Below are 20565 nucleotides of genomic sequence, written 5' to 3'. Positions count from 1 at the left end.
GCAACTTGAGATTTTGGCATATGTGCAATGCGAGGCAAACAATTTGTATTATCATACATGGCCCTGGTATAATTGTTAGGGTCATCTGCAGCACATACCTAAATTTTAAATTAAACACGTGCTATAAATAGCCTAGGAAGAATCAAGCTAGAGATTATTTTATCAGACGCTCAGCAATCTGTTCGACTGGCTGTCCTGCTCACTAGACATGGCATCAGAGTCCCTTTTGAATGCAAAATTTTGTTTTCTTCATGTAGCTTCTCCTATCATCCATTGTATTCACATAGACAGAGGCAGTTCGTAAATACCATTTCACATTCCAAACAATTTGCTATAGGCAACTACATCATTGCTTTGTTCAAATAAATTTACATAAATCATTATTAGAATGTTTTATCTTAGCAACTTTATTTTGCTCCCAGAGCACAAATTAAATGCGTGCATAAACCAGAATATTTTAGAGGGAGTTATTCCTGAATTGTTTATGAGACAGTAGACATTTCCACCTAATTTTTCATTCATAACGTAATTTCTTTAGTTTTCTCTGCATAGTTAAAAACAGCACATCTAATTTGCTGGGTTCTCCCTGGAAGTGCGCAATAGAATAGATGGCTGTGCCGCAATCTGTTCATCCATCAGCCAGTGCTTCCTTTGACTCACTCTGCATTCTGCTCAAAACACTTTGTGGGAAAGGCCAGGAACAACAGTAAGTCCCACTTGCTGCTTGACATGATCATATTAGGAGTAAACTGTTGTTGTTAACCAAAATTTGCAAATAAAGTCACTGGAAAATAGATCTATTTCTAGTAAATATTTCTGTGTTTGGATTAATTGAACAGAGCTCTCAGAGTCCTCGCTAGCTCAGATTTACAGCTCGGCATCCACCCATGCATCTTGTAACCAAAGGCGCTGTTCTTGTTAGCCTTACTCAATTACAAACACACACATCCTAATTGTGCTTGACTCACGGACCGCAAGGAGTGACTGGAGAAGAACACAAGAGGTCACAGTCACCCAGTAACTGTCCCTCAAGCCCAGCACTTCACCTTGCCCAGCCTGAAGGTGCAGCAGACCGGTCCTATGGCTGTCTGTGCCCTGTGCCAGGCTCGTGCCCACTCGCCAGTGCCACAGGTGGGAGCTGAAAAACAACCAGCACCCAGCAGCTCTACAAACATTCTGTCCTGCTCATCTCCACCCTGTGCCCCAGAGCCAGCCTGCATGAGCACTGGTTTTTTGAGACCTGGAAGGCCTATGCGGGTCAACCTGGAGACACCAGGTCTCCACACCAGGCTGCAAACTCCGGGTTAAAAGACCAGCTGCAGCTTTTCCAGCAATGCTGCCACCACTCCCGCAGCTCCCTGGTGTGCCACAGGATCTGGCACCTCTGCACCACAGCTGTTACGTGCCACAGACTTGATGAGAACTTCTGCATGACCCCTTCTTCCTCCAGAAAGGCAGCATACCACGTGTCTGCTGTCACATTTACTCCATTTGCATGTCCTGTTGTAGGCAGTGCTGGTATGTCTCAGCTGCCAGCCCATCAGCTGTGCATCAGTTTAAACAGACATGAGAAATGCAGCAAAAGCAGAAACACAGCTGAGAAGTCTGTATTAGCATTCAATGCAAATGCTACCTGCCCCCATGATGTTTCATCTCACTCTTGATCTCAGAGATAAGCTGGAGTTGTGCAATCTGGAACTACATCTGGGTCAAGCCAGGGGTGTGGGAGAGGTTTAAGCCAGAGAATGTTCTCTTCCAGGGCCTCACAACTGTGTGCTAGCATAGATAACTCTGCTATTTGGGATAAAGGGTGGAGGGTGACTGCAGATAGTGGAAAAACCTCTTGCAGGTCCTTGCCTTTCTCCTTTCTGAGCACTCCTGTCCTCAGAAACCAGCAGAATTTCATGCAGAGCAGAAGAACTAAATCAAATCTCTTTGCTTTTACTTAATCTAAATATACAGCATATCCTTATGGGTCTGGCCAGATCTGTTCTCAAACTAGCCTATCACAGAAAATTGCATCAAATATAGAGGCTTTCCATCCCACAGCCATGGTAATACCATGTGAATAGCAAGTAACTGAGTACTGGGAACCCAGTGAAGCTTCAGTAATACAGCCATGGAAGACGGCAATAATTTATCATCTCTGCTGTAGTCTAATCCCAGATGCACCATTTGCTAATTTATTTCCATACGTACCTGGCAGACAGATTAATCAGCCATCTCTCTCTGAAACCTAGATTGCACTTTATCCCTTTAGTAAGCAAGAGAAAGCAAATGTACACAGCAAAATAAGAGTCCCTTACAGAGGAGCTTTGTCAACCTTTACAGCTTGTGGTTTCCTTTTTCAGTTTAACAATGGCTTTTCAAAAATCTAACACCCAAATCTACTTCCACATCAGTGCATTTCTCCATCTACTGAAGGCTCTTTGCTAACGCTGGTGAAAATGAAGGCAGAGATAGAGAAGGCACATCCCTTAGATTTCTAGACTCAGCTGCAGAGAGCAATGTGGTCTAAGGAGAGGGCAGCAGCCCTGCACCAGCACCAGGGCCATCCCCACAGCCAGCAGTGACTCCTCTGAGCCAAGGAGGCTGTTTCTCTGACACAGTTTGCAGAGCAGCAAAATCAGGATAATAATATTTTACAAAACATTTTGAGCTCTACTGAACTAATTACTATTATCAGCAGTAATGTGCTTCTGATACACTTAGCCCTTCTTCTGGAAAACTCTGCAAAGGGGCCGCACTTGCTGGAGCTGAGCAGCTGTTAGCACTTCAGCGATGTTATTGGTAATAAATACAGCGTCAATTCTACGCCTGGTGCCCTTTAAGGATCTGTTTGCAATCCACTCTTTATTTTGATTATAAGACATTATCTGCATTAAACATAATTAGTCATATTATATCATTTGCCAATCTAAGCACAGTCACTTGACAAGGCAGGATGGAGCTGAATGGAAGCGCAGCACAGCCTGAAGCCCAAGGAGATGAAGGGAGTAGGAACTGGCACAGACCCAGGGAGGACACAGACTCAGGCATCCCCTGGCCACAGGCTTTTTGTGAGAAGGCTGTCACTTACACAGCCATGCTCTGACTCTTCCTTGTGTCAGAGACTGAACGGGAACACGCAAAATGTCATTATCAAACCATGGAAGAGTAATAAAATGATTGCTGAAAATGAAATTATTTATAAGCTTCAGTACCCTCGTAACAGTTAGAATAATCAAAATACATAAATATTTGGATATGCTACTGACAGATGGCGTATACTGGAATAATCATACAGAATATGTCAGCTTTCAGAATCAGCTTATTCCAGAGTTGGCATGTTTCAGGGCTTTCTGCTACTAAAATAAGCACCTGGTATTTGATCCTCCAAAAATGTATTTTCACAAACACATGGGTGTCTTTTGATAGAAAAGCTATTGAGCCTGTCACCATCCACACACAGTACCCAAGTAACAGTATGCTGCCATCAGCTTCCTCTGCTTTGCCCGCCTGTCAGTTGCAAAGGCAGTGGAGGCCTGTCTCACTAGAGCTGGGGTTGTCAGGACAGAGTGACAGTGCCTTGCCAAAGTGTATCTCTGCTCTGGGTTTGATCCACACGCCTGCGAGACAAACTGTTTCATTTGCAACCCCAGGAAGAACAATCTGGCTTCTTTTGCCTATGCTCCTGTGTCAGCAAGTTTGAAAAAATCAGGGCTTTTGGAGGGCTCTGGCTGGAAATTAATGTTCATTAATAATGATTAAAACAATTACTGTGGACAAATATGTCTATTTGTGTTGGGCATCAATGAAGCAGTAGCCTGTGCCTTGGGCTAAGAAACCCACATGGAGGTAACAGCCCCAGGTGAAGGGAAAGAGAAGAGCAAAGGCCATGTCCCTGTGCTGCTGCTCCTGCCCCACACCCAGGACTGTGTGGAACAGGCTGGCACACACATGGGAATGGGGACGGTGTGCCTGCACCTCCACAGGGTTAATAACAAATGGCAGCCTCCTGCCTCCCTGGAGGAGACCCTTCCTCAGGTGGGTGTCTGAGCTATCACTGGCCCAGGACTTCTGCAGCCGTATCCTCACCTTAGCGACCCTGATACACTTTGGCCATGGCCCTCCCAGGTAGGAATTCCTCTCCATGAGTAATAGTACCTCCAGAAAGCACCACATAACAGGCTGCTTTAGCAGATAGTAAACAGACAAATTTTAAAGATTAATAGGCATTCATTTATTATGTTACACTCTCTTCAATTTTCCCAGACAATCAAATTGGTAAATTAAAGCCATAATTTTCCACCAATTAATACCAGATGTGACACATTTTGACATTAGAAGAGTAAATGTAAGAGAACTGTCAAATACTTCATATTCCTAATGTAATACTGTCTGAATAGAAAACCTAAAATCCTCATGCCTCAGACTTATTCTGAAACACAGACACAAAGGATGCTGATGTTTCCAACTACTGCACCTTCACAGGCTGCACACTGCCCCCTCGACAGCCACTAACACCTTTCCCAAATGCATGTTGACTAAAAAGCCCAATCCCAAAGCAGTATTTATACCTGTAATCCAGCACAGGACATACTGTCACAACATCAGAGGAGATGCCAATAAAAAGCAAGAGAAAATGCCAAAGACAAATGGAGATTATCACATGTTTTCAATGCAGTACAGGACGGGTTAGTGAGCAAAGCTTTCAGAAAAGAAAATGAAATACAAAAATCTTGTGCTTCTCTTTTTCAACAGTTTGTACACTAGGACACTCCTGCATCAGTTCCAGGCCAGTCTGCAGAACGCCACAGGCCCAGATCAGCTGTATTGTAACAGTCTGTGTTAATACAGCTGATCAGAGCAACCAGGTCAAAGAGACCTGCTTGGCACACATGGACTGGGGCACACACCTGCTCTCCATGGCCCTCTTGCTTCTCCCAGGCAGGCTGGACCCTACTCCTCAGGATCCAGAAGTGCTGCCAGCACTGTTCTGGTATCCAGAGAGGACAGACATGAAGCTCCAGGAGCAATTAAAGCTCATCTCCTTTAAACTCTGATCAGCTACAGTTTTGGGGAGGCGGGAACATACCATAGAATACCTCTCCTTTACTTCAATTGTCTCCATACTCCCTTTTTCCATATAGTCCCAGGCAGCAAAGATTTTTGACAGGCTGAAGGTGACTTTGCAAAGAAGGAAATAACCCTTTCACACACCACATGCCCCTGCCAGGCCCTGAGGCAAATCTACCTATGAATTTTCCCCATTCACACTGTGAAGATGAACTGGGATCACACAGTCTGTCATCAGTGTCACAGAGCCCTCACTCTGTCAGTTGTCCGCCACAACCTCCAGTTCTCTCTTCCCAAAAGCAGCAGGCAACAATTTCTGCAGACTTCAGGTTTCACCAAACCTTACAATAAAAAGGACTGAAAAGAAGAGGATGCCTGGAAACGAGAGGTCTTTTCCATCAGTGGTTGCTTTGTAACCTGAGGCAGCAGGCAAAGATCCACCATAATTACATCCCGTTGGCAAAGCCACTGAAGTAAAATGCAGCCAGGTGAAAATCACTCTCCCTCTTGTACCTCACCATGCTCACAAGGAACGGGCTTCCCACGCACAACCATATGTCATGTTTTACCAGCACAGCCAGGTAGCTGACAGGTTTCCTAGTGGCCAGACATAACCGGCCAAATCTGGTGCTCAATTCAGAAGTTTTTTTTCCTTGATTAGAAGACATGGGCTTTGATGCATTTTGACCCAGATTACCTGGCTTCATCAGGCTCCAGAAAAAAGCTGGACTGGAAAGGGGCTCAGTTAAAATTGCAGCGACATTACCAGAAATCTACAGAAGAGTCCCAGCGGGGTTTTGGATCCAAAGCAGAAAGTGCAAAGCTACAATCAGCTGGCACAGAGGAAGACCATCCTGCCTGGCCCTACAACATTCATGATGGGATGAAATACAACCCAAGGCTCCAGAGTGATTACACAGCCTGCCCCAGCCTCTGTAGACACTTTCCTGGAAAGATATAAGAATAGGGCTTGAAGCAGAATTGGACCCCAGGCAGGAATATCCTCCTTCCAATCTTTTCCCATAAATAGGCAGTGGGGGGCAGAGGGGAATGGACTTTAAATGGTTTTGCAAGAGGAACCCAGATGAAAGCAAATCAGCTACAACTGAGAAAATCCAATCTACTTAACTGTCCTGCACAGAACTAATTTTGCCTGGTGCAGCTGTGACCTTCACGAACATCAGGTCAGCAGCAGCCTTACTATCTCCAAATGAAGGTAGAAGATAGTCGTCCCTGAGCAGGCCTCCACAATGTCAGAGAGAAAAGAGCTCTTTTATAAAGCACAGTCTCTGGATCAAGAGGCATGTTACAGAAAGATTACACTGCAAATCTAATCCCCTATCCCTAATGCTCAACAATCTGATACATGAACCTGCCTTTCATCAAAGAGCTGGCGATTGCGGTATTGGGCAATCTGAGCAATGGGTAGGGAATGGGGTTGCCAGCTGTGTCAGCCAGCTCAGGCACAGGTGGATGGCCACACCAGCTCTTCCTGGTTAGGAGTCCTTACATACATGTTCATCCAGGTACACAATGCAGCACATCTGGTCAATGAGTTTTATTAAAAGGGTCTTAATATTTTCGATAATGCTGGTACAAACCATCTCCTGATCATCTTGTCTCCAGTTATTTGCAGAATGCCCATTGAATCTGACCGCTTTCAGTCTCTAACGTTCAAACTGACTTTTGACAACCTCATTTACTCCTCTCAGATAGGGGGACACAGCACAGGCCAGCTACAGAAAGAGTCAAATCTATTAACCTTTTCTACCCAAAAAGCAGGCCCACACAAAAGGTGGCTGTGCAGGTCCCACCTGCACAAGGCAGAGGTTCTGGTCAAGGGAGCCAGGTGACTTGTACCAGACTATGTTGGCCAGTCAGTGCTGCCCAGCTGAGGATGTGTTATTAACACATGCTACTGGTGTCACCCCTCACCTTCCAATAGGCACCATGCAGGGCTAGGTGGTGAGGCTATAAGGTGTGCACTTCTAAGCTCAACAGCCAGAAGAAAAAGGATCTTCCTTTCATAATCTTAAATCAGGCATAAGCTCAAAACAAGACAATATAGAAACATTGCTTTGAAATAAGAATCAGGCACATAAGCTACAAGAAGTTGCTTTAAAGTACTCAGAGCCTATGGCCTAAGAAAATGTTTAGTAGCCACTCCCTGTAGGAGTGATCTCAGGGTGCACAGAAACTACCTGTGTCACAGACCAATGGTTTTTAACCAGTGAAAATATTGTTATATACCGTGAACCCCATTTAAGTATCTGCAAATAGTAATGGGAGAAGTAAACCTCTTGTCAGGAGGTATAAGTTTGCTATACGAGGAACCCACATCACCAGTAAAAATTTTTAAGTGGTCCACAGTGGTAAGAGGTGTAAAACCACTGCTGGAGATGCCTCTGTAATTGGCTATGGGGCAGAGATCGACACATATCTCTGCAGCTGAAAAATTCATTGGGATGTTGACAAAATAATTTGGCCAAAGGGAGAAACATGCTAAAAAAGTTTAATCTTATTTTATTCATTCAGTTCCTGTCACTTTAATAGAAATAAAAAGCAGAGTTGATCACACGCTCCATGCCTGCACAGTACACGTAAGCACAGTGCTCACCACCAGCAGCGCTAGGATAGCCGTGACCTTTCTTGTTATCACAACTCGTTCTTATCACACCATTTGTTACCATACGCTCTTTTTGCAGGAGCCTGCACTCCTCCTCTCTGAACATGAATCCCAGACTGTCATCCTGAGAGAGCTGGGCACCTCCAAATCATGGATCTCCTGGCTTTGCCGAGAGATGTGTGCTAATGGATGGATGGAGGTAAAAGCCAAACTGATTAAAACTAGCACTAATTCACCAATGGAACAAACTACTACAGGAAGCAGTGATCAACAACTTGTCACCTCCGGCATGACAGGATACAAATGCAGACAGCATTTAATAAAAGACCAGTTACTGAGTGTACTTCTCATTTCTATTATATAGGGTGTGATGCTCCCTAGCATAATGAGAGCTTCTCCACTTCAGATCTGGGACTCCATGACTCCTTGTCCACATACACACCAGACTGACTGCAGTGCTCACTTTATGATATACAAGAGATGTGAACCATTTTTGGACTTTTTCCAGATCAGCAAACTTTTTTTTTCTTCTAGCAATCTCCAGTCTGGAATTCCTCTTCTTCTGTTGGAGGAGTTCTTGGTGACTCACATGTGGATTGGGAGCTTTCTCAGCCCACAGCTGAAGGCAAGGGTGTTAAATATTTAATAAAGAGACAGCTTTTCTCCCAAATGTTTTGGATAGCTGCTAAGAGAAACCAAAATACAAAAGGGTTTTAGCTGCTGGAATAAAATATCTTTTTCTCTTTCCAACAACCCAGCTGCCCTCACCTGGGATCTCTCCCTGGTGCTCACAGCTGTCCCCAGCTCCAACTCCTGGCCCATGCTTGCACTCAGGAGGGAAGCACACTTCAGACAGCCTCCGGCAGCCTGGCTTGGCTTCAGTCACTCCAGCTAGGAGGAGGAGGAATAGTAAAAGTAGTAGAAGTTTTAGCTGCAGTCTAAAAGCTGCTCTGGCCTCAGAAGTGTGGTGCTCCTGGCTGGGCCCAGCTGGTGCTAACAGCTGTTAAGCAGCAGAGATGGTAACAGTGGCGGGGTGTTCAGGGAGTTTTACCCTCTAACTGTTGCCACATAGCAAGGCACGGGAGACATGCACCCTCACATGGCCTGACTGGTTTTTAGTAACAGGAAATCAGTGAACATTCAAGAATTTCTACTTTTTAATGTCCAATTAAATAACAGTATTAAGGAAGTAACTGGACCTTCTTAGGTCCATGCTTTCCAACACCTAATTATCTGCTAACTTTATTCTGTATGACTATTATGTGACTATGTTCTTTATTTCCATAATTTCTACCTAGTTAAAATACTGCAAGCTGGAATGCAAAAAAAAAAAGTGAAAGGAAGGATCACATTCTTGGACAGTGAATTATAAACTCTGTTTGGTATCTGCCTACAGACACAGCAGGATGAAATCCCTATTTAAGCATCAAACAGGATTTATTTAGGCATTCTGTTATCTCTGTTGAAGTATCAAAACAGCACATACCATTGTGCTGCTAAACCCTATCAGAGTTCCTGCCATATACGGGTGACAAGAGGTATAGACACTGGGTCAGGATTTGGCCACTGCTAAGCTAAAAGAGAGAAATGCGCTTTCTCTGTGGCTGTCCTCTAGTTTCATCCTCTGCTTTCAGCTGAGGGTACCCACAATCATCCTCAGTGTTACGTGTAGCCACTGATGATCTCCAGGACCCTGGACTTTTTATAAAAGTCCTGAAGGTGGTTTGCACCAAGCCATCCATAGCACCGACTTCTACCTCACCGGTTCATTTGCTGGGTATGTGAAAACTGATGAACTTCAACTTGTGCAGCCATGAGAGCAAGGACCTGTCGGTAGGGAACCCTGGGCTTCCGGCTGGACTGTCACCTGAAACGTGCTGTTATAAAGGTTACCTCCGGCATTTATCATCCACAGGGTGACAGGCAGGACTCGTCTGCTTTGGTGAACCTTCTTCCAAGCCAGTGGCACTGCACGGATGCAATCAGCGTGTCCTGCATTGTTCCAAAGTTGTCAACATCTGTCAGGAATAGTAAATTTTACTTTATCTTGTTTAGGTGGAATGGTTTTTCCATTAAAAGTTATGTAAATAATGCTAATAATAATAAAGAAAATTAGTTTAAACAGCATGGCAACAACTAGCCACGGTTCTTACAGGGACTGGACAAGCACCACAGCACCACACAGCTACCAGCTGCAGCCCCAGGCCTGCCATCCATGGAAGGAGGGTGGAGAAGGCATCTGCATGGCTGTACCAGCTAAATTGCAGGACAGGACCCATAAACACAATAACAGTTCCTACTGGAACTCACGTTTTAAGACTGAAACATCATGCCAACTTAAGCCAAAAAAAAAAAGCCAAACTATGAAGAAACCAACTTGAAAGCTTGTTACTGATACAAACCAAACAGAGGAATAATGACTAACTCAGAAACATCAAGTAGAAGTCAATGTCTGCCTTTCACTGTACCTCACATAAATACACAGTCCTTTCTACCCACTTTGATGGCCGCTTCAAAAGAATCAAGCTCTCTGAGATATTTCACAAGACTAAAATCACAAATTCTGATTTTGCTTATGCCTTGCTTCTGCTGCCTAGAGTCTGCCCATCTTGTTTCAGTACAACATGTAACTGCAAGCAGAATGGGACCAGCCTTTCTTGCCCTATGGTGAGCCCTAGCCCTGAGTGGGTCAGCAGAGATGGTCAGAAGCTCCTAAAAAGAGGTGGGCTCTTGCCTATCAGTAACCAGCAGACAGTAGCTAAATATCTGCAGTTATAACCATGGGAACAGTTAACAGACCACATACACGTGCAATTCCTTGTATTTGAGGATCTGTATGTACAAATGGTTCACCTTTCTATAGCCTCTCCAAAGACTAAAATAACAGAATTTTCCCTCCCTGACCCCCCTGCCAAATCTCTAATTTTTGCCCGCTTGACTCAGAGAAGAAGACTTTGCTTGCAATATCTTCAAATATTAATAGTGAACTGCCAAGGCACATTCTTACTGCGATGCGCTTGTATAGCTCTGAGTAATTCCCACTGGCATTAATGAGAATGGCTTATATAAATCTCTTTGCCTCATCCCATAATCACGATCATGGCTTTAAAGAGGGCGATACACAATTTCTGTGTCTCTCCACTACAGGACAGGACAGTTCCCATATTCAAGTTCTCTGCACATCCCAGGACAGCCAAGCTACACCAGTCAAACATCACATTAGGGCATCACCCCACACCTATACCTCTCATGGAGCTAAATTGCAATCACTTTCCTAAGGAAAGTATTTTCTTTGCCTGGATGTAGCACATTGTTTGAGCCATTCTGAGCAGGTGGTTCTGCTTCGGAAATTTAAATTCCTGCTGGAAGGAAGAGCACAAAAATGCTTATTTTTGTTTACTGCAACATCTCATTATAGCAGTTACCATTATTATAATTTCATGGCCCCTTTTCCCTGCCAGGAGAGCTTAGAGGGTTTCTTTGGTGAAGGAAAACCTTCCATCTCACAGGGACTACCTTAACTCGAAGTGTTCATCTGAGGGCAATTCAAAGAGGTGAGACAGCGTTTGGTAGCAGCAGGTGAGTTCCCAGATCTCAGGGCTTGTGGGAGCAGCTGCCTCCTTCCCCATGCAGAGAACTTCCTCAAGCCATCCTGGGAAGCCTCTTTGAGGGCAAGTTTTCCCCAGTACCACTGGGATGCTGCAGCTCTGCACTGCCAAGCAGAGATGCCTGTCTAATTCTGAAACAACTCTATTCTTGCACTGCAACAATGCCAGCTCATCCAAGTCCAATTAAACCCCCCAAGAATGATTCACAGCAAACTGAATCATATTTACTTTCAGTTCATTATCACACTCACAACTGGTAATTTTGGAAATTTTATTTTCTGAGTTCAGCAGCAGGCTACAGGCTGCACACCTCTTGCTACTGTACATGCCTGAGAGAGATGTCTTTCTCTTTTCTTCGTCCCCCTCCCTGTTCCACCCCCTTAGAGGGGAATTAAGGCAGCAGAGAACTTTAAAAGCTCTGATGGTATCCACACCACAAAATCCTAAGTAACACACAAATCAGAGGAAAAGGCATCCTTAACCTGCTGGACCAGTCCCAGGATAAATGTTTGCTCTAGGCAAGGACAAGACAAGTAGGTTCTTTAGTATTTTTTGTTTAATATCCTTTTAACATGAGCCTGGACTGGTGCACAAATGAGCACAACTGCTCAAATGAGTCATACTTCTTTTTTAGGGCCTTGTTCTGGCAAAACTCCCACTGAGCTCAGCAGGGGTTTGGCAGAGTGGGAAATGAGGAGCAGCCCAGGACCCAGATCTGTGGGATGGGTACATGAACACAGGGCAGCATTTGATTAAATACATCCAAGTTTTAAAACCTGCGAATATTTGTAATCTTCACAAATGGAAAAACAATACAATTCAAACCAAAATGCTCAGAGACAACACAAAACCAGTGCTGAGATGCCAGATTGCATCGTTATCAGTTCTTAAAGCTCATGGTACCTTAAGTGCATTTAAAGGATCATAACTATTACAGCCCAATTACCACTGGAACCCCAGAGCAGGTGCACTCATCTAAACCAAAGCCTCAGAGAAAGCAATTCAAACTGAAATTGCTACAGGATTTTCAAAGTGTGAAAGGGACTTGTTGAGAGTAATTAAAGGCTCCAGGATGCAAAATAAAAAGGACATATCCTATCCAGACACACATGAAAGAAAGCACCACCTCCAGATACTCATTGCAGGAGGCGAGCTCCCCAGCAGCCGAGTGGGCACCCACAGAGGGCCAGGGCAGCCAGGCCAGTGGGGGAAGCAGGGGAATCTGTCTGCATGAACCCTGCCTGATACCATGCAGTTATCACGGATGCAATTAATGTGACAATTACTGGCTAATGTGCATGCTATCTCCAGGTAAACATGGTCTCCACCACAGGCTGGCATGGCCAAGGGAAGACCTCAGCAGGCAAAGGAGGGTGGTGGCTGGTAGGGAGATCATAGCCACAAATTTAGGGTAAGACACTTTGGTGTTATCAGCTGAAAGCACCAGGAGGTTTTGGGGAATGCAGAAACCAGCAGCAGAACAAAACAAACAGCAGTGCTGAGTCACACGCTAAACTGGAGTAAAAAAGAACCCAAACAACACACCCCCCCCAAGCATAGACAGAAAATAGAATATAACAAAGAAAGGCAATAGAAAGAAACAGGCTTCCCAAGATGTGCTGCAGGTTCAGGTAGGATCCAAACAACCCTGAGCCCACCCTGGGAGATGCTCCCCATGGCAGATAAAGACAAGAAATGGAGGATTGCTAATTGGGTTATGATACTTCTAATCTTTCTTCTGTTAAAGAAGTACTGCTGTAGGATGGTCTCAGGCTCTGGCTATGTCTGAAGGGAAAAAAAGCCATGCAAGTCGTAAGACTAGCAGTTCCAAGGTTATTCCAAGGAGACTGTGCTTGAATTCCAGGGTACAGCCCGCAGGGAAGGGCTCCAAGGAGCAGAGGAGCAGCAAGGCGGTATCCACTGGGGCATTGCACACCAAACGTTCTCTGCTTTTTGGTCACAGGAACTACGGCCTTGGTCCCCTCCCCTGCCCCAGGAGCCACAGCCAGGAAAGCAAGCCAAGGAAACCACAGGCAAAACCAGAATTTCACATATTTCCCCCCTTTTCAAGAGCCTGTCACATGCTATCTTGGGATTTTCACAGTCCACGGTGATGCATGGGCACTCCAGCTTAATCCCAAAAGTTGAAAAGAAACTTAAACATTGGAATAAATAAATAGCAATGCTACCCTGCAAAGAGTATTAAAGCATTAATTTCAACAGACGGATGGTGTGGAGGGAGAAGGGCTATGTACAGAAGAGTGGAACCAGGAGCTGGATGTGAATTCTTGACCCTGACATTTCTATACAGTGAAGTATCTCTTCTTCTCATTAAAAATGAAGGAAAGAAAACCAACAAACAAACAAAACCAAAACAAAAAAACCCAAACCCCACAGCCCACAAAAAACAAAACAAAACATAAAACCCCAAACAAACCCACAAAAAAGCCCAAAACCCACCTTGCACCTTCAATTTTTGCAGTAACAGGGCTAGAAAAGTGGTACCACTGACAAGCAGGACCACAAGGTTTGCCACAAGCTGATAAATGAGATCTTTCAGAGGAGGTGCTGCAGTGGTAGGTTGTTTCCTACTGCCCAAACCCACCCAAAAGCCCCCACTGTGTTTCGCCAGCCCCGCACCCTTGGGGGTGCCACACCCCAGGGCAGAATGCCAGGCCCAAGGCACTAAGCAGGAAGGGACAGTGCTCCCCGCATTCTCTCTCTCTCCTACGGATCAGTTGAGTTCACGTGCCATCTGACCAGACAATACACAGCAGCAAGGAAAAATTATGGGCATATGCCTAGATCTCTGACTGCCATAAATTTGTAATTTTATTGCAGTAATATGTCACAAAAGTGATCTGCCTCTGGCTGTTCCATATTGTGGAACAATGCTATCAGATCTCAAAATCCAAAGGAGGCAGGACGGAGCACAAGCAGGAGATGTGTGTCCTGCCTCCAGCACTCATCCCCTGCACTGGCCTCAATCCTGCACCCCAAAACCAGGTCAGGGAGATGGTGTGCATGAGAATGCACTGCCCAAGGCAGCTGTCTTTTCCACCACCTTGTCTGCCCCATACCCTGGCTCATACACCAGAGGTCATGCTACTCCCGTTTTCCCTGATCTTCCATGTCTCCTCCCTACCCTGCAGCCCCCTGGCCCTGAGAAGACAGGGCAGTGCTCGTGCACAGCCTGGGAGCAGTGGGAGGTTGAAAACTAGTTTTGCCAACAGTGCTGAAATAACTGGATTCATCTCTGGGCATATGGCGGTATCTTCAGGGAGAGAGGAAGCCACTGCTGGCCTCCTTGCCAAATTCCTAGTATTTATGGAGTATTTACATGTTGTGCATCTCAGGTTTCTCTTCTCCCTCTGACTGCTTGCTGTGGCAGGATGACGCAGCCCGGCCGGCGGGGGCCAAAGATATCCTGCCCACAGGCCTTGCCACGCTAACTACAGACGGCCACTTTTAGCTATCTCAACCTACAACAGTTTTCTTCCAGATTTAAGCAGAATAGCCAACAAAAAATTAGCCACTTTTAATGCATCCATAAAACACCACAGCCTCCCGCTTGAGACCACAACAGAGTCCAAGGAGAGTTTACGAGATAAAGAGCCCACCAGAGAGATGGGTTTCTCATTCCTGTTCAGAGACTGCTCTGAAGAACTGCTCTGAAGGACACAAGCATGAAAGCATAGGTAAGTATTTCTGACATAGGAAAGATGTTTTCCGAGAGGTGCCAGCCTCACTTTTTAAGTGAGCAGGGAAAATCTACCAGCCAAATGACCTCTGGTGCTGGATAGCCCCCACTTCCACTAAAAACATTTATCACCCTTGCTGTCAGAAAGGAAGCAGAAAAGATAAAAACAAAATCAAGCAGACAAACTCACTGACTGCCTGGGCCCAGAGGCTGGGTAACCAGCAGAGATTTCTTAGAGATCCTAACTTTGATTTGGGCTTCACCAGAAGAAGGACTTGCCCAGCCACCCCATGCAGTGGCTCATGCTCCAGCAGGAAGGGGGCCGCACAGGCTGGAAGGCAGCCGAAATGAGCTGCAGCTGGCACCAAGCAGAAGGAAGGCTCAGCTTCAGCAACACAACCCTTGACATCCTTTGAGGTGATGTTCACACAAAGAGATTGGTTATACTGTAAAATTACTCTTCCTTCCCAACTTGCAGTCCTGTGTTGAAACACAAACATTAAAAATAACACTCTGAAATGCTCAAAACCTCAAGTGAGGCACAAGCAGCCTCTGGCATCATCAGGTGAAGGACCATGACCACAGGTCTCTCCATGGGAAGACAATGAGAAGCCAGCAAGCACACGGCGCCTGGAGGCACCTCCTCGACCCGAAGCTCCCTGTGTGAGCCGCCGCCAGCCACAGACTCCATCTGCCTGGCTGTCCATCCCCAGGACCCAGACCCGCTCCACAGCCACAGTTTCAGACATGAAGACATCACAGCTTAGTCCCTTCCAGACAAAATGAACACTACCATGTTGATGTAACCATTGGCAAGCACAACTACGTTTACTTTGAACTGAAAAAAATCACTTGCATTCCCAAACTGAAGCCAAGAGCAATTCTGCCAATATATCCAGAAAAGGGATAGTCTTATGTCTCCCAGATATTTCCAGAAGATATTATGGAGGCGTTAGATCTCTATTAAAGTGTGACAAGAGCATAAAAATATATCACAATGATAAATATATATATATCTTCTCAACAGTACGTTTTTGAAAAGAAGCCAGCTGGCATACAAATAGGTGATGTATTGAACAGGTTACAAACAAATACATGTTCTAACAAAAATGTTTGCAACTTTTTCCACTGAGCATTTAAAATATATTGACAGCAATAATTACAATGTTCTTTGAATATTCAACAACGAGACGGCAGCATTTCAAAAAACCCACTTTCCAAAGACTGCGTATAAGTCTGTGTGCCAGTAAGCTATGTTGCAGCAACAACTACATATTTTTCATATATATACACACTTACAATAAGTATGTATTAATTTATATTCATAAATACATATACATTATACGTGTATTTTATATACACATAAAATACACATATATAGGAACAAGTCTTATTTAAAGTAAAAAGTAGAATTCCATAATGTCAGAAATAAAACAAATTGCAGATTAAATTCAAAAGTCATGAATCTGCCTGACATAAGAATGGAAAAATCTTCCGCTCCAGGCCTTTCTTTTGCATTAAAATCTGCACATGATCTGTGGTACTAGTTTGGTTTAAATTTTCACTAATTGTTTTCACAAATTAGATTTCACTCTTGCTACCACAATCTGAAGATCAATCTGGCTGACAAATGTGATGAGAAGTTAGTGAAGAACTACCTCTCCCAAGCTCCTTTCAGCAGGGTGGCAGTGGAGACTTCAAAGCTCCATGAAGCCTCAACATTCACAGGGCAGCTGGTATAGTTCAGTAAATAGATTAAACTTCTTTATGTATTTCTTTTAGTTTCAGCTACAGCCCAGAGGAAAGTGTCTTTTCCAACACAAAATCTTCTAAATCACTAGAGGGAATTCCAGCAAAACAACTCTTTTTTTTCCAGACATGTTTTGCCTCATCTACGCTTCACAGTGATCCTCGGCTTCCCAAAGCGAATCAAAAGTTATTCTTAGGCGTCTTCATGAACTACTCATAGATGCCTTCACGTACTGATCCCTCTTTCCATCACAGACCCACTCCTGCCCAGTTCCCCCTGTCCCCTCCCTCATCTGTAGGCTGACTGAGGAAAGAGAGGGAGATAGGGCAGCTTCAGCCTCCAGCCAGTCTCAGCATCAAGTAACCCTCATTCATGCAGATCTAACACTCTCCCATCTACATCAGGGCACAGCTACCTTGCCTCCACCCCCAGCTGGGATGGTGGAGATTTTGGATGTGCAACGACTAGCAAAAAGGGACAGCTACCAGGGAACGCACAGATGAAATGCAAAACTTTGCCCCCACCTGGGTTTAATTCCAACCTCTGCAATATCCTATAGCCAAGAGAAATAGCCTAGAAACTGTTAAATTCTAGCATGGGTACTACAGACTTCTCTGGAGCAGGGAAAATGAATTAAGTGGTCCCTCTTTCTCTTCCTTGCAGCAGATCTCTACGGATGCACGAGAATCTGCAAATGATTCAGACAGCAGTGCTCACAAGCAAGACCAGCTCTGCCAATTATTCCTATACTTATCTATTAAATTTAAGAAACCTCTGAGAGGCTGAGACCGTCACAGACTGGGAGATGAAATTAATTTACCAAGTAAGAAAAGTTTTTAGGAAACTCTTGCCATGGAGTGCTGACTTGAACCCTCACTGGAAACAGACTGTGGGCTCCACCAGCAAGAGCAGAATCCTAGCAGACCTGCGTATTTTCCACAGTAGAGCATAGTACAATTAGCAGCATTAATGGACACACTGTTCATTTAATTCAGTTTTTTGTTCCACAAATAAAGTCCTCTGTCTGTTTTTTATTTGGTTTTATAAATTAACCTCTTTCTTTTCTCATTAAGTAAACAATGAATGAAGGATTACTCTGTGGGAAAGATGCAAGTGCAAAGGGCAGTGGTTTTATACTGCTGCAGCTATTTCCTTTCATGCTTCCAAATAACTCTGCCCTAGAAGGCAGAAAATCATTGGCGTCTAATCATTTATTTAGTAAGATACACTGTTTTCTTTTAGCTTAGGGAAACTTGTGGCTGGAAAGCTACACTGAAAGTTGGTCTGTTAATGAATGGCCCCTGGTCCTCCAAACAGTGATGGAGAGAAGCTGTTTGCGTGCACTGGACATCAAGCAGTGGTGCAGCACAGGGAAGGACAGACCATGGCCTGGTGCACTTTGCTATTTGGACCTGAAGTTCCTGTCAGTCTCATCACAGGGTTTTCCATCTTCACTGTACCTCTGCTGCTAGGCAGTCACGCAGCTGAGGATCCCAGAGGGCTGGCTGAGCCACAACTAACTCTGAGGTGGACATTTAAAGGGGACACTTCACTGCTGGTTTGTTTGCCTCAAGGACACACACTTCTGGTCTAACTGCCCCCCCCACACTTTCCCTGCATGGGTGGTAAAACAGTCACATGCTGAGATCTTGCTGAGAAAAGCTACGCTTTACAGCAATAAAACCAATTTTTGTCCTTCATTTCTCCCCTTTTAAAGCATAACAGCAGGTTGACAGAAATGGCCATTTGCCTCTGCTCAGTGATAGTGGGACAACCTCAGAGCACTGGGTGCAGACACAGTGAAGTACTGGAGCAAGACCTGCTGAGGGCTGCTATGGTCAGAGGGCTGCAGGACAGGACATGCATGGAGAGGCTGAGGGAGCAGGGCTTCTTCAGTCAAAACAAGACAAGGCTCCAGGGAGAGCTGTCTACAACCACCTGGGTATGGGAGGGTGTAAGAGGCTGAGTGGATTTCCCTTGGAGGACTACAGGAACAGGGCAAGAGACAACAGCCACAAGCTGAGCACAGAAAGTTTCAGTTGGATTATGAACAATAAAAACCCAACGAAACTACGAGAGTAGTGAAGTGTTTGAGCAGATGAGCCAGAGAGGCTGTGAAATCTCCATCTGGGAGCAGCTGGCTTTTGCTGGCCCTTAGCAGGCTGCTGGACCACCAGCAGTCCTTTCCAGTGTAAATTATTACTCTGTAATGCTGCGATGCTGCGGTCAGGTTTTGGAAACAAGGAAGGCTCCGGCACTACATGCACAAGCAGATTTGGCTCAGTCAAAGCTAAAAGCAGTAGCCAAAGAGTAGACACCTCCTCTGCCTTTTCAAAATCTCTCTCTTCAAAATGCAACAAGTCTGAAGATGTTTACAGAATCTGTGAACTTACCCTTGGCCACTGCTGAAGACTCTTGGCACTGGTATGGCCCTCATAACGGGGTACCTTATGTCACTATTGCCAATGGGGTGCACTGCATCACACCTGGGTACACAACTTCTCTTTTCATCTCACCAGCAGGAAAAGCCTTGGCATGACATGGATTACACCCATGTGCACCTACGGTGAGCAACTACTGTAAGTTTGTGCAGTCAAGAAGAGCCTCTAAAGTAATACAGCCATGCCATGGGTATGCGACACCTCTGTGTTCTCATTTCAGTGCTGTGTGCCCTTTGCTGCTGCAGCCTACTTTATGTCTGGAGGTGCTAACAGAGAACTGCAAGCCAGTCTCAGCAGTATGGACCCTGCTCCATATTCAGGCTAAACTCTACTGCCAAGTCTGATTCCCATGATAGAGATACAGGGCATCTTCAAAACCTCCAATGGACAAAGGTTAATGAGAAAACATACTGGAGACCTCACAGATACACAACCAAAGACAGAAATTTAACCAGTACCTAATCCACATTTCTCTTAGGGCTTCCACAGCACTGAGGATGAAGAGTCATTTCCCATCAGCAGCCTCCTCCATGAGGTTCCTCTAACAGCAGCTCTGCCGAGCCATGGACAACCACCACTGTCAGAGGGAGGCCATGGGATCCTGCAGACAAACTGCCTCTTCCCTAGGAAAGCGCCATTTCTCCAGGAGCCAGCACACCGAAAGGTTTCTCATAAACCTTCTGCTTTCCAGGCTGGGCAACAGCTCTGTGCTGTGTTCCTCTCCAGATGCACAAAAACTTTCTTATTTAATTAGATTTAAAGCAATTTTGGAATTTTGTTTCAGTAGGGACAATTAACCAAGAGCACTGTATCCTACTGCCCTCGTTCTCACTTCATCAATCTTTATGTCACCCAGAAATTTTATCAGAAATAATTTTATATTTACTTCCATATCACTGCCAAAAATGATGAATAGCATGAGGTTCTGACTGATCCCTGCAGAGTTACATTAAAAAAATGTTCACATTCAGTAAAGATTCCCTATTGACAACTGCTTTTTGAGCTCTGTCACTTACCTGGTTCTTAATACATTTAAGATATGCTTCAGTAAAAGTGTATAGTACTAATATTTTAATAATAATGTCATGTGGAATAAAATCAAACGCCTTATAGAAGTTAAAGTATATTATATCTACACAGTTATCTTATCCCCCAAACTTGCAATCTTATCAGATAAATCAGGTTTGTTTGACAAGACACACTCTCCAAAAAAGAATGTTGAATGGCATTAATTATATTCCCTACCTTTAATTCTCTAAATCCTCTCTCAGTTCTATTCTTTTGCCTGGGATTGATGTCAGGCTAAGCTGCTGGCAGTTACCTGGGATCTTCCTCTTGAGCACATTTGCTCATTGTGAATTTCCAAGAGGCTTAAGAAGTTA

The 20565-nt window shown here is 44.7% G+C and overlaps 1 protein-coding gene across 3 annotated transcripts in view; it reads right to left on the bottom strand.

Moving 5' to 3' along the window:
- The window catches only part of FOXN3 (forkhead box N3), a 212444-nt gene that overhangs the window by 164586 nt on the left and 27293 nt on the right, over positions 1-20565 (bottom strand). The window contains exon 2 of one of the 3 annotated variants that reach the window (XM_032113454.1): positions 9552-9702. The exons of 1 other annotated variant lie outside the window; for it this stretch is intronic. The gene's annotated coding sequence lies outside the window, so the exon portion shown is untranslated. Of the gene's footprint in view, positions 1-9446; positions 9472-9551; positions 9703-20565 lie in introns of those variants that run through there. One more of the 3 variants, XM_032113455.1, reaches the window with a different exon arrangement.

The sequence above is a fragment of the Corvus moneduloides genome, chromosome 6, assembly GCF_009650955.1.
Source record: "Corvus moneduloides isolate bCorMon1 chromosome 6, bCorMon1.pri, whole genome shotgun sequence".
Taxonomy (NCBI): domain Eukaryota; kingdom Metazoa; phylum Chordata; class Aves; order Passeriformes; family Corvidae; genus Corvus; species Corvus moneduloides.
The sequence above is the reverse complement of the archived record's forward strand: the minus strand, read 5'-3'. Positions and strand labels throughout refer to the sequence as shown.